The 12,090-nt window shown below is 30.2% G+C and overlaps 1 protein-coding gene and 1 long non-coding RNA gene across 10 annotated transcripts in view; both read left to right on the forward strand.

Annotated features, from left to right (window-relative positions):
- The window catches only part of LOC127276710 (uncharacterized), a 119,101-nt gene that overhangs the window by 94,394 nt on the left and 12,617 nt on the right, over positions 1–12,090 (forward strand). For both annotated transcript variants that reach the window (XR_007842241.1, XR_007842240.1), the window contains exon 7: positions 4,257–4,404. This is a non-coding gene — a long non-coding RNA (uncharacterized LOC127276710). The remainder of the gene's footprint in view (positions 1–4,256; positions 4,405–12,090) is intronic.
- The window catches only part of LOC127276707 (iron-sulfur cluster assembly 2 homolog, mitochondrial), a 345,592-nt gene that overhangs the window by 89,662 nt on the left and 243,840 nt on the right, over positions 1–12,090 (forward strand). The window lies entirely within an intron of this gene.

Below are 12,090 nucleotides of genomic sequence, written 5' to 3' on the forward strand. Positions count from 1 at the left end.
TTTATTTTAAAGAATTTTATTAGAAATAATTAGTTTTTAGACGAATTGTCATTTTTCGAATTAGCATTTGGAATATAGAAATAGGAGGTGGAATTGGGTTAGAAATAGGAATTAGAAATTGAGTTATAGATTCTGAAATGCTAAAATTAAAATTTACGAAAAATTCCCTAATCTTCTTGTAAAATTTATAACCATACTTCATATTGAAATCATAATTACGTTCCATGAAATTTATAATAATTTCCAATTATTTTTTTTTAATCTTATTTTATTACATCTTTTCGTTGATCCGACATTGGATTTAGAGTTCGATATTTCTCATGTCAGTGAGGAGGCAAAAAAAAAAAAAAAAAAAAAAAATTGAACGTGAGGTATGCCAGTGCCTTAAAGTATATGATGCATTAATCCGGATAATATTTAATGAATTTATAAGCTCGTGATAAAGTTGACGGTTTTGAGAAATGGGGAAAAAGAGCTTGCCAAGGGAGAGAACGATTCACATTAACTCTGAACACGTAGGAATTAAGTTCTCGTCGTATAACTGCGCGGCAGGCGTGTATATGCGTCCGTGTTTCTTCTTATATAGGAAAGAAGGAAAAAAAAAGAAATGGTGGATAAAAAACAAAAGAAGTTGAGAAACGCGACGTTACAGTCGTTTAGTTGAGTCGTAAAAAAAACTCCCACTCCCTTGAGTCTTCTATCCACCTTTTCTATACTTCTTCTTTCCTTTGCCCTTATGACCGCTACACGTTTTTCTATCTTCGACTTGCCTTGCCCAGAATGCAGGCCTGTCCAGCGAAAGATACGATATTTTTATTAGTCATCTCGATAAATTGGTTTCGAACAGTGTAAGAGGATCTCTTTCTGAGGCACTCGCGCTAGTTCTTCTTGAAAAAGAATTCTTACAAGGGAAGATATCTTGTCGTCTCTTCCATACCCATCTACTCGCCCCACTTTGTCGAGCTATAGGATTTTCTCTACGCTTTCATTGCACTTTTTATTGATACATGAAAATTTTTACTGTTCCCAGAGAAAATCGAAGTAAAAATATTTATATTGGTCACACTTTTTTTTCAAATTTATTATTATTAAAACTATTTACAAAAATTTGTGATTTATTTCATTTAGTTTGATAGTTTTATATAGGTTTCGTTGCTTTCTTTAATTTTGGCAAAAATAAGTATGTGAATGGTTAAAAAATTAACAAGATGGTAAAAAAAATTTAAAAATATAAAAAATTACCGACATAGAAATCTACCTTACCGACTAATGGTAAGGTAAATTTCTACGTCGGTAATTTTTAATATTTTTATTTTTCAAAAAATTCCTTTACCATCAGTCGGTAAGGTAGATTTCTATGTCGATAATTTTTACTATTTTCATTTTTCAAAATTTTCTTTACCATTAGTCGGTAAAGTAGATTTCATTTGTGACTTTATTTTGTAAATACTTTCCCTTATCTCCCCAACATAAAAAAATCCACATTAAATAAAAAAGAGGATTATTTCCTAATCATAAATAATTCGTGATAATAATTAAAATTAAAATGATTGACAGTAACATTTACAGTGGCAATTACAAGTTGAATATCTCGAGAAGGGTTAATGTGGTTTATCGAAGCTCATAGAGGCACTTCACTTCCAGGTTGTCCCGGTTAGAATTTCCGGTCTGTTACCTGTCATTTCAACCCGAATATCATAAATTCATCATGTCAGCCCTCTAAGCTCTATTCTCTATAATCTTACTGTTTAATCGATTGATTATATCTACTACTATACAGGAAAGTTGAAAAAAAATAGAATTGTTTTTTTTGGCGAGTCAGAAGTAACCATTCAATGTGTGACGCATCGTTTATACTTTCCTTTGACAAATTTAATGAGCAGAGTAGTCATCAAAGTTGTCTGTGTATGTGTGCGCAAGAACTCTAGGGTGGTGACTGGTTGTGGGCACATGGCGGTGAATTCATATTATGACTCAATGGGAAAGCTCGAACACGTAAATTTAATGAGAAACTCGATAACGCGAGAACACACCAAAGAGTGAGTGAGTGGTGGGTGAGATACACAAGCCAAAAAGGGTCGTCGAAAGAGAAGAAAGAGGGAGGAATAAAAAAAAAGAAGGAGAAAACGGAAGAAGGGAGACTGAATTATTGTCCCCATGACTGTCCTTCACATTACGTGCGTTTTATGCGACTGGTATGTCGCCATGCCGCATGCTACTCTTTACGATATGCCAACATGGGGTTGTTTTCTTAACATGAATATGCCATCGCGTGAAGACAGCCGTAAACTACCGATAATTTAATGGCTTCTGCATAATCAAGATGCATTTAATTAAAATAACGTTTTTTTTTTTAATTTAAAAATAGAGAATATTGAATTTACACTGATGGTTGATTACGTAATACGTTCTACTTTTTTATATTATTAGGATTTCTGAAATGCTGTGTTCATTGGTTTTGTATTTAATTGTTTGCAGAAATTAATATTTTTTGTTGGTAGATTTCTAGGTGGGTTATTACCATCAGTTGGAAAGGTAGATTTCCGCGTCGGTGATTTTTTATAGTATTTAAAAAAATTCTTTACTGTCAGTCGGTAAGGTAGATTTCTATGTCGATAATTTTTTATATTATCATTTTCCAAAAAAAATTTCTTTACCATTAGTCGGTAAGGTAGATTTCTAGGTCGGCAATTATATTTTTATTTTTCCAAATTGTTTAGTTCTAATTCGTCGTTTCGTATCACAATTCCAAGTATTTATCTTCCTAATTCAATAATTATTTACTACTAATTTGGTACGAATTAAAATATTTGAATAATTTTCATTTCTTCATTATAATTTATAAACAGAATGAAAATTTATTTTGTATAAATGATGTCAATCATTTAATTAAGCGGAATTAGAAAAGAGATGATATATAATCGATAAGGAATTAGTTGTGGCCTGGTACCTCTGATTAGTATCAGAAACACATAGATTTAGGGACATTTCGTATATATATATGTGTGTGTGTGTGCCATATGATACGGAATTCACGCGTCAAATTCACTATCCGGTGATTGGATCGACCCTACAGATCCAGAGGCTCACCGTAACGGAGAATTGTAACACGCGACTGTCGTAACCTGTCGGACGCATTAACGTCTCAACGGGGGGCTACTTTACGGTTTAGAGGCATAAGGTATACTACCTTTAATATATCTATATATATATACTATCAGTGACAGTCGTTGATACCGCTCTTACCTTCTCTCTCCAAATATATTTAGGTTACTTCTTATCTCCAATTACCCCCAATTTCCTTCCGTTAAAAGTCATATCAATTGGGCCATCTAATTTATTATTATCATTTATATCTTTGACGGGGGTGAAAAATTAAATACTTGTTGACAGGCTGGAAAATTTTTTTTAAGTATATTCGAAACTTAATTTTCATTTTCAACGATACATTTGCATTTCTACTCATTTTTATTCAAAAAAAAAAAAGATTTATGATTTCATTATATAAATTTAATTGAATTTTTAATTTATTAAATAAAAGCATTTTGATAATGGAAAATGTAATAATAATTTACATAAATATATACATATTTGGTGAGGAATGGAAAATGTTAAATAAACATTTTATTTCCTACTAGTTTTCACAAAAAGCAGTTTGTACGAAGCTGTGATAATGCCTCTTGTGTATACTTGAAAGTCTGGACAGTAGCAAAAGGAACGTTTGGTGAAGAGAGTGAGAGGGAGAGAGAGAGAGAGAGAGAGAAATTCTATGGAGAGTATTTGAAACACGCAGAAACCACTACAGCTTTGAGCTTTGCTATATGATATAAATGTGGTTAAGGGGCACGAACAACTTGAACTGACTGAATACAACTTGGTTTTTTGAGATTTCTGTCTTTGAAAATGAAGCTTATGTTAAAACATTCTATGGTCATTAAATTACTTCAAATACTGAACAAGAATATTACTCTCTTCAATTTAGGAAAAAAAGGAGAAACTGATTTAAAAATTTTACATGTCAAAATTTTTTTTACTTAGAAAATAATTTCACCTCTTTTTCAGAGAGTTTTTTTTTTTTGTTTTCTTCGGTTCAATGCAGATTGAGCCCAATCTTTAGCCCAATTCTAGTTTTAGTAACGCTCGGTTGCAAAATTTTAATTTAATTTTTAAAGCACCAGGAAATATATTTTTGTTATAATCTTTATGAACAATTTTTTTTATCGTATTTCTCGTTTTGATGTCAATTTTTTTTTCAGAATTCCTGTCTTTTCTCTCTCTCTCTCTCTCTCTCTCTCTCTCTCTTTTTTCGAGAGAGGAACACACGATTCCAGACAAGAGTAAACGAGTTGGTGGGAGAGAGGGATTGATGCTGTTCACTGTGAGGCTTATTGTGATCTACTATATGTGAGTAAGCTTCCAATTTTGACCATTGACAGTTATTGCCACATGCCTTCCATTTTATTACACTGTTTCAACCTCTCTATTCATTTGCATGTGTGAAATCGTAAGTTGTGTTGTCGACAACAACAATGGAGGTTGATGGTGGTAATCAAAGTCGTTAACGACGATGATATTCTGTTTATTTCCTCTTCTATAATGTATTTACTAGTCAATATTATCCATTTGGTGAATATGCTTCCTTAGTATAGTTGTTTTATATTCAATCTCCAGTGATAACAAATATGTTTTAATTTTGTTGCTTAAAAAACAAAATTCAATGCTTAAAAATCCCCTGACTTTAAATTCGCGATCAGTGATCAATTTTACATTACTGCAGGAATTTATATAATTATTAACCTTGCGAATTGGTATTTATAAAGAAAAGAGAAAAATGATATGGTATTTTCATATGCATCTTTGCTTTGCCTTTTTTTTTAGTATAATCAAATCGACAAATAAGTGTAAAAAAGATAATTAGGGTTTCTCATGCGATGCAAAGAATGAAGAAGAAGAAGAAGAAATGATTAAAGGGGGGGATGGATCTTTCGGTCGATTTTTATCTCAAAAGCATCCTCCTCCAGAGGTACAGAAAACGTTCGATTAAACTATCCTACTACCTCGATTCGCTTGAGTGCACGAATGTAGTTAACGAATTTCGTTAACGACTCGTGAGATTCCTTCGTCGTTCGATCCGCGCGCACCCTGAAATTGCTTGGAATTACATTTGCAGGGAAGCTTATCCCTTATATATAATAAATTAATCGATTTGCTCGACGTTTTTTTCATTTGCAATCCAACTAATGATGAGGGAGAGAGAGAGAAAGAATGGAAGAAAAAGAATATACACAATTTTCCATCTCTGTAAAAATTTTTGCATATTGGATAGTCTCGCAGAAAAATTATTTTTTTTAACTAGATTAAGAAAAGTTGTAATCTCATATGAAGAGGAAAATTTCTTTTATGCTTTCGCATATTCATTTATTTTTTCAAAATAAGAATTATATTTTTTTTCAAAACGGTAACTTCACTTTCACTTTACTTTCAGTACACTTTCACTTCACTTTTACTTTACTATTTCACTTCATTTTCACTACAGTTTCACTTCAGATTCATTAAACTTTCACTACACTTTCATTACACTTTCACTACAATTTCATTACACTTTCACTACACTTTCATTACACTTTCACTACACTTTCACTACACTTTCATTACACTTTCATTACACTTTCACTACACTTTCATTACACTTTCATTACACTTTTACTACATTTTCACTACACTTTCATTACACTTTCACTACACTTTCACTACACTTTCATTACACTTTCATTACACTTTTACTACATTTTCATTACACTTTCACTACACTTTTACTACACTTTCACTACACTTTCACTACACTTTCACTACACTTTCACTACATTTTCATTACTTTCACTACACTTTCACTACATTTTCACAACACTTTCACTACACTTTCACTACACTTTCATTACACTTTCATTACACTTTTACTACATTTTCACTACACTTTCATTACACTTTCACTACACTTTCACTACACTTTCACTACACTTTCATTACACTTTCATTACACTTTTAGTACATTTTCATTACACTTTCACTACACTTTCATTACACTTTCATTACACTTTTAGTACATTTTCATTACACTTTCACTACACTTTTACTACACTTTCACTACACTTTCACTACATTTTCATTACTTTCACTACACTTTCACTACATTTTCATTACTCTTTCATTACACTTTCATTACACTTTCACTACACTTTCACTACACTTTCACTACACTTTCACTACACTTTCACTACACTTTCACTACACTTTCACTACACTTTCACTACACTTTCACTACACTTTCACTACACTTTCACTACACTTTCACTACACTTTCATTACACTTTCACTATACTTTAAGTTAATTTACACAACACTTTCACCTCTTTTTCACTTTCATAACACTTGACATATTCATTACATTTTGTTCCGTTTCACTTTCACTATAAGCAAAATGAAATTTATATATTTCTAGAATAATGTAAAGTACAAGTAAATTTAAAGTGTAATGATATGAGAATAAGGTGAATTGAAGTTACAAAATAGCAAACCAATTTGACTGAAAAATTTATTAAAAAAAAAAAAAAAGTTGGAAATTATAAAACTTTAATCTGATTTTCTTTTTCTCGTGAATTTTTTACAATTGAGCTTTTTAATAAACTTTGTGAGATGAAATTATGTTTGCGAAATTCTCTCAATAATTCCTTTCAGTGAAGTTTTAAGGCAGTAGTCGACATTTGATAGCCCCCATTCGACGCGGTAATGTAGACATTGAATTATTTCCCCACGTTTGCCTTTAGGTATTCGTGTATAAAATATGAAGTTTACGTTGATCCCCTCAGTTAATCGGTTTCTTTTTTCTTATTACTTTTTTCATTTTTTTTTCTTAATTGCCAATTGTTTGCGTCGCTTTGACATAATATAGAAAAACTTGTTCTCTTTATTCTCAAAATTTTTTTAGGATATAGACCTCTTTATTTTCATTTTTGGATTATTTTTTTATTACAAATTTTACCTTTTGACATGATTTGAAAAAAAATTAATAAATAATTTATTATTGAATGAACGACTTTGATATCCTCGGAGAAATTGTGAACCCTAAATACAATTGGCAGTGTGTCTGTCTTGTAAGGTGAAGGTTAAAGTGGCTTGAAATTGGAAACTGTAGGGTCTTTTTGGGGCAGGAAAGTTTTAAGGGTGCCGAATTAATAAAGACGTCCTTGGTTATTTTAGGTATTTAATAATGTATTATTAAAGGTTACATGTTATTTGATTTTAATGACGTGGAAAATTTCAACTCTTAACTAAATTTTCATTTTTCATTTTGTTTCAATTTTAATTACTTATTTTATATAAATTTCTAAACTTTGAAATATCTAAAAATTTGTATTTAAAAAAATTTTTTTTTTCATTTGTAAAATACAAATAGACATTAATTTCTTATGAAAAATAAATATAACGACAGCATTATAATGCCAAATGAAATATTGTCATTATTGACAAAAATGATATTCTATCGCTTGTCCATTATGTTGTCTCGAGTGTTTATTGAGTAAAAGTTTTCACATGAACGAATATGACTCGCCAAAATCAACAAAAGTTTAATATCAATTAAGAAACTATTATTTTAGTACTTCCGCTTTCATGATCCGATGGAAATTATAACAAATATGCAATCAATATAGTTCAAGTGGAACAAATATTTTAGTAACATGCAATATGTTATTATTACCAGCAAAACACATTCTTCAGATATATATTATATTCTAAATGAAACATAGATGTTTCAGGTACAATAACTAATTTTAACAAAAGAAAAATATTTCATTTTTTCTATTTAAAATATTATTTAAAGTAATGAGTAAAAAAAATACACTATAAATTCACATATTGAAATATTTTTCATAATCATTTGGTATGAATTCCTCACGTTTTATGTACGAATGAGGAAAATAAATTGAAAGTGGTTTTCATTAGTCATATTAATTTTTTTTGGTTTTGTTCTATGCTTTTGATGGTTTTAACAATTCTGACTTTAATTTTCAAAATTAAAAATGATCTGACAATTTTTAATTCTTAAATTTTTTCATAGTACGAGGAAAGATATGACATACGTTAATTTAACCATTCTCTGGCTTTTATGAAGGATCCCTTTTGTTCCAATTGCACTTAGCAAATCTATTTTTTTGCGTTGAAATGTTTATATTTTTGATAAAAAAAACTTTCACTTACACTAAATTTTAATTTTACTAAATTTTTATACTTTCACTATCACTTTCAGATTCCTTCCTAAAATTTCAGTGACCAGCCTGACTTTGAAAGTAAAATGTAAAAATATGAATTAAAAAATTGTAAAATAAAAATAGAGTGGCAAAAATATAAAAGTTGAAAAAATGTAGAAATAAAAACAAAAAATAGTGAAACTATATGAAATATGATGAGAAAAGTGAAAATTAAGAAATAGGGAAGGTGCAAGAAGTTGGATAGTGAAAAGTGGGAAAAGTTACATAATCGACCTCGCGTTGGCACTCTCGAGAACTCTTGAATTACATCCAAATTTGAAAACGTGTGTTTAATGTAAATTTAACACAACAATAACTCGCGCATGAAATATCACATTTCCAACAACGTATATGTATATATCTTGGTTTATTGTTCAACTTTGAAAATTATTAGGCTCATGGTATTTATGGCTCGTTTAAAGCTCTCTATTGCAAGGTCGTCAATATTTTCTTAAATATTATAAAAAGATTTCGCCTCTGTCTCCATATGGTTCAATCCACGTCAAGAGGTACCTAAGACATATGTTTTTGACGTAAAAATAGACAATCGGCTATAGGTACTTTTGCGAAACTTAAAACGCTGCGCAGTTTATTTCAATGGCACTTACGGCTGCGCAGTAAATTTTTTTAACTCCTATATATGATGCTCAGTTATATTACAGTTTAGTAGAATCTATAACAGTAGCGATAGCCGATGGGCTCTTGTTATCACGTTATCGATCAGTCGAGATGTCAGAGTCGAAACTTTCTCGTCTGCGCATCTAAGTATCTTCTCTCGCAATCAGCGTAAAACGATACAGAGCGCGAATTAACCGAGTTGGCGAAGGTGCCCGGAAAAAGTATTGACTGTATCACCATCCCTTTTATTCCCGACAGCAATGCACACCGCATACCTTCATATATATATATACACCCTTGTTACTATCGTGGTAATGTTCCAGAGTGCCACAGGAAATTGCATTCCTTGTCCAGAGTTTCTTTAATCCGTTGCTACCACCACAGAGCTTGGCAAAATTTGTAATCGTTGTCAGTGTATTGTTGTCTTTAGTGCTCAGGAACCCTTTCTACAACCTCAACCTTCTTAATTCTATTCTTTTTTATTTTTTTTTTCCCTTCTCTTCTGGTTGTTGTCACTTTAGATTTTTTTTTCCTCGAGTGACAACAAGCCAGAGAGTTTGCTCTTTCAGCAAAAAATAAATACCATTCTACATTTTAATGAAACAATTCAACTTGCAAATAACTGCTGTGCAATGTCAATATAAATATGTTAAATCGTTTTATTCACTTTTTTTTTGAAATAATGAATTTCAAAAAATGTTGAATATTTTCAAAGTTAAAATTTGTTAAAAGTTTTGGTTTTCAAATTTTTAATTGCCAATATTTTGAATTTTCAAAAGTTTCAAGTTCTAAAGTTCGTAATCTAATTGTATTTTCTTTCTTTTAGTTTACATTTTTTTTTTTGTAAAAATAATATAAATCCACTCTTTTTCCCCCTTATATACATAAAAGACATTTATTTCTAATTTCTGCATTTTTATATCTTATGCTTCAAATATTTCCGTTGCTTGAAAGATTTTTTTTATTTATATATTTTGCTTTATATACTACATATTTTTATATACGCTTTTTAAACATTGTTTTTACATTTTTAAAACTTCTCTAGTACATCGTTAATATTCAGTTCTCATTTAAAAAATAAAAAACTATGCAATTTCACACTGAAGAGGTTTCTCGTTTGAAGAGCAAAAGCTTAAAAGTATAATTTTTCTATATTGAAATATATATATATATGTACATATATAAAACATGGATCGATACACATTATAAATTTTTCCTCAAAAAACAATAATAAAAGGCGCCATTAATTTTAAATTAAAAAAATTTTTAATAAAAAATTGGACTAATTTAGCAATTCTTTGTGCTTAATTTCAAATAGAGGCTAAGTTTTAATTAAAATAAAAAATTATGTACAATACTCGAAAAAGAGAGGAAAAAAAAATTAGGGTTCTTTAGGGTTGGATATAATCAGAAGGACACACTAATACTATAAAATATAAACACGATTTTGGACTAAATGTATGTGCATATATTTTTATATTTATGACGAAGCAATCCGCCAAGCGAACGAAATAGCGTGAGCGACTTTAATGAGCTTCGGACAGACAGCCGGTCGCTGAGTCACTTCTGGAGTACAATATCGTGAATTATGGAGCTACCCAGAAGGCCCTTGGGGTATATTCTAGTACCCCCTCATGCCCCCTCCTAATATTTCCTTCTCTCCCTTATACCACATAAGTTTCAACGCCCTTCTTCCGCCTTTGAATTGATTCGCAACTCTCGCTTTAAAACACAGAGAACAGAGAATGGTCGTCATTAAACGCGTCTCTCCTCTTCATATATGACAAACACTCCTCCCCATATGTGTATAACTCTTTTTTTTCCCTCTCTTTATACTCTAACTCACACAAACCAGATAATTCGAATAATTAAACTCATTTTTAATTAACTAGGTTCTTCATTTTTTTTTGTTCACAATATTTTCCACTTGAGAAATGCGATTTAAATAATAATAATTCGAAAAAAATATTCTATCGAAAACTTTCGGACTATTTTTTTTATATATGGAAAAATAATCGTTCGAAAAAAAGATCATCTTATTTATTAATTATCTATAATAATTATTTTCCATATAAAATTTATATAATAATTCATTTATACATATAGTGTATCCAAACATATTATAAGTCAAATATGAAAATACATAAATATATAGTAATATATAACAAACATAAACCAAAGAATAATGCTAAAAGTCACAATGAAAATATTCAATGATGAAATTAATATGAAACATTTATATATGAAATGTAGAAACAAGTTTTAATGTTAAAACCATCAAAGCTACTGATCATACAAAGTAAACTCTATACATATATATTTATATATATATATATATAATATATATAGATATATAATATATATAGATATATATCGTATATCATGCACGAATTATTGCATCTCTCTAATTATACCTTTGACCGCAAACAAACTTTTCCCCAAACTAATAACAACCATATATTTAATCACTTGCTATCTAAACAGAAAATTTCACCTATATGATATTGCATTTTGTCGGAGGGAGAGAGAGAGAGCGAGAGCGTGTGCCGGATATCTGACATTTTAATATACATACAAGGTTGAAACCGACATTTGTCGTTCGTGGCAAAAATAATGTACGAACCGTGACTTGAATTTCTGACGTGTTGTAGAACGATCGCGGCATACTAGCGGACACATTTTTAGAGCCCTCCCCCCTTTTTTTTACCGACAAAGAAAATGGCTTCTTACGATCTTTATATATATATATGTATACATATATACGCTTTTTGGAGGGATAAGGACCTCGTAAGGAGCTGCTTGTTCCTGCACAAATACAGCCATCCATTTTGCGAAAAACGGTCGTTATATATCTGGAAAAGAAGATCCTCTTTGGAATCGAGAGTGAGAGAGAAAGAAAGAGAGTGATACTTGTACTTATCCTTTGTATATGTGTGATTCTCCAGAAACTGCGGTTATTTTGGAGAAAATTTTTTTAACCCAGGATTTTTTTTAAAAAAGTAATGTTAAGTTCGTTGATTACGAATCTGATATTCTCTCTAAATCTGAATTAGTAAAAATGTTTACTAATTTGAATTAGTTTTTTTTGCTTCTGAATTAGTAAAATTTTACTAATTACTAGTAACTTTTACTAACAATTAGTAAAATTTTACTAAATTCAGAAGCA

Source organism: Leptopilina boulardi, unplaced genomic scaffold, assembly GCF_019393585.1.
Source record: "Leptopilina boulardi isolate dan_hultmark-lab unplaced genomic scaffold, ZJU_Lbou_2.1 LbouV2_151, whole genome shotgun sequence".
In the NCBI taxonomy this organism is placed as follows: Eukaryota; Metazoa; Arthropoda; class Insecta; order Hymenoptera; family Figitidae; genus Leptopilina; species Leptopilina boulardi.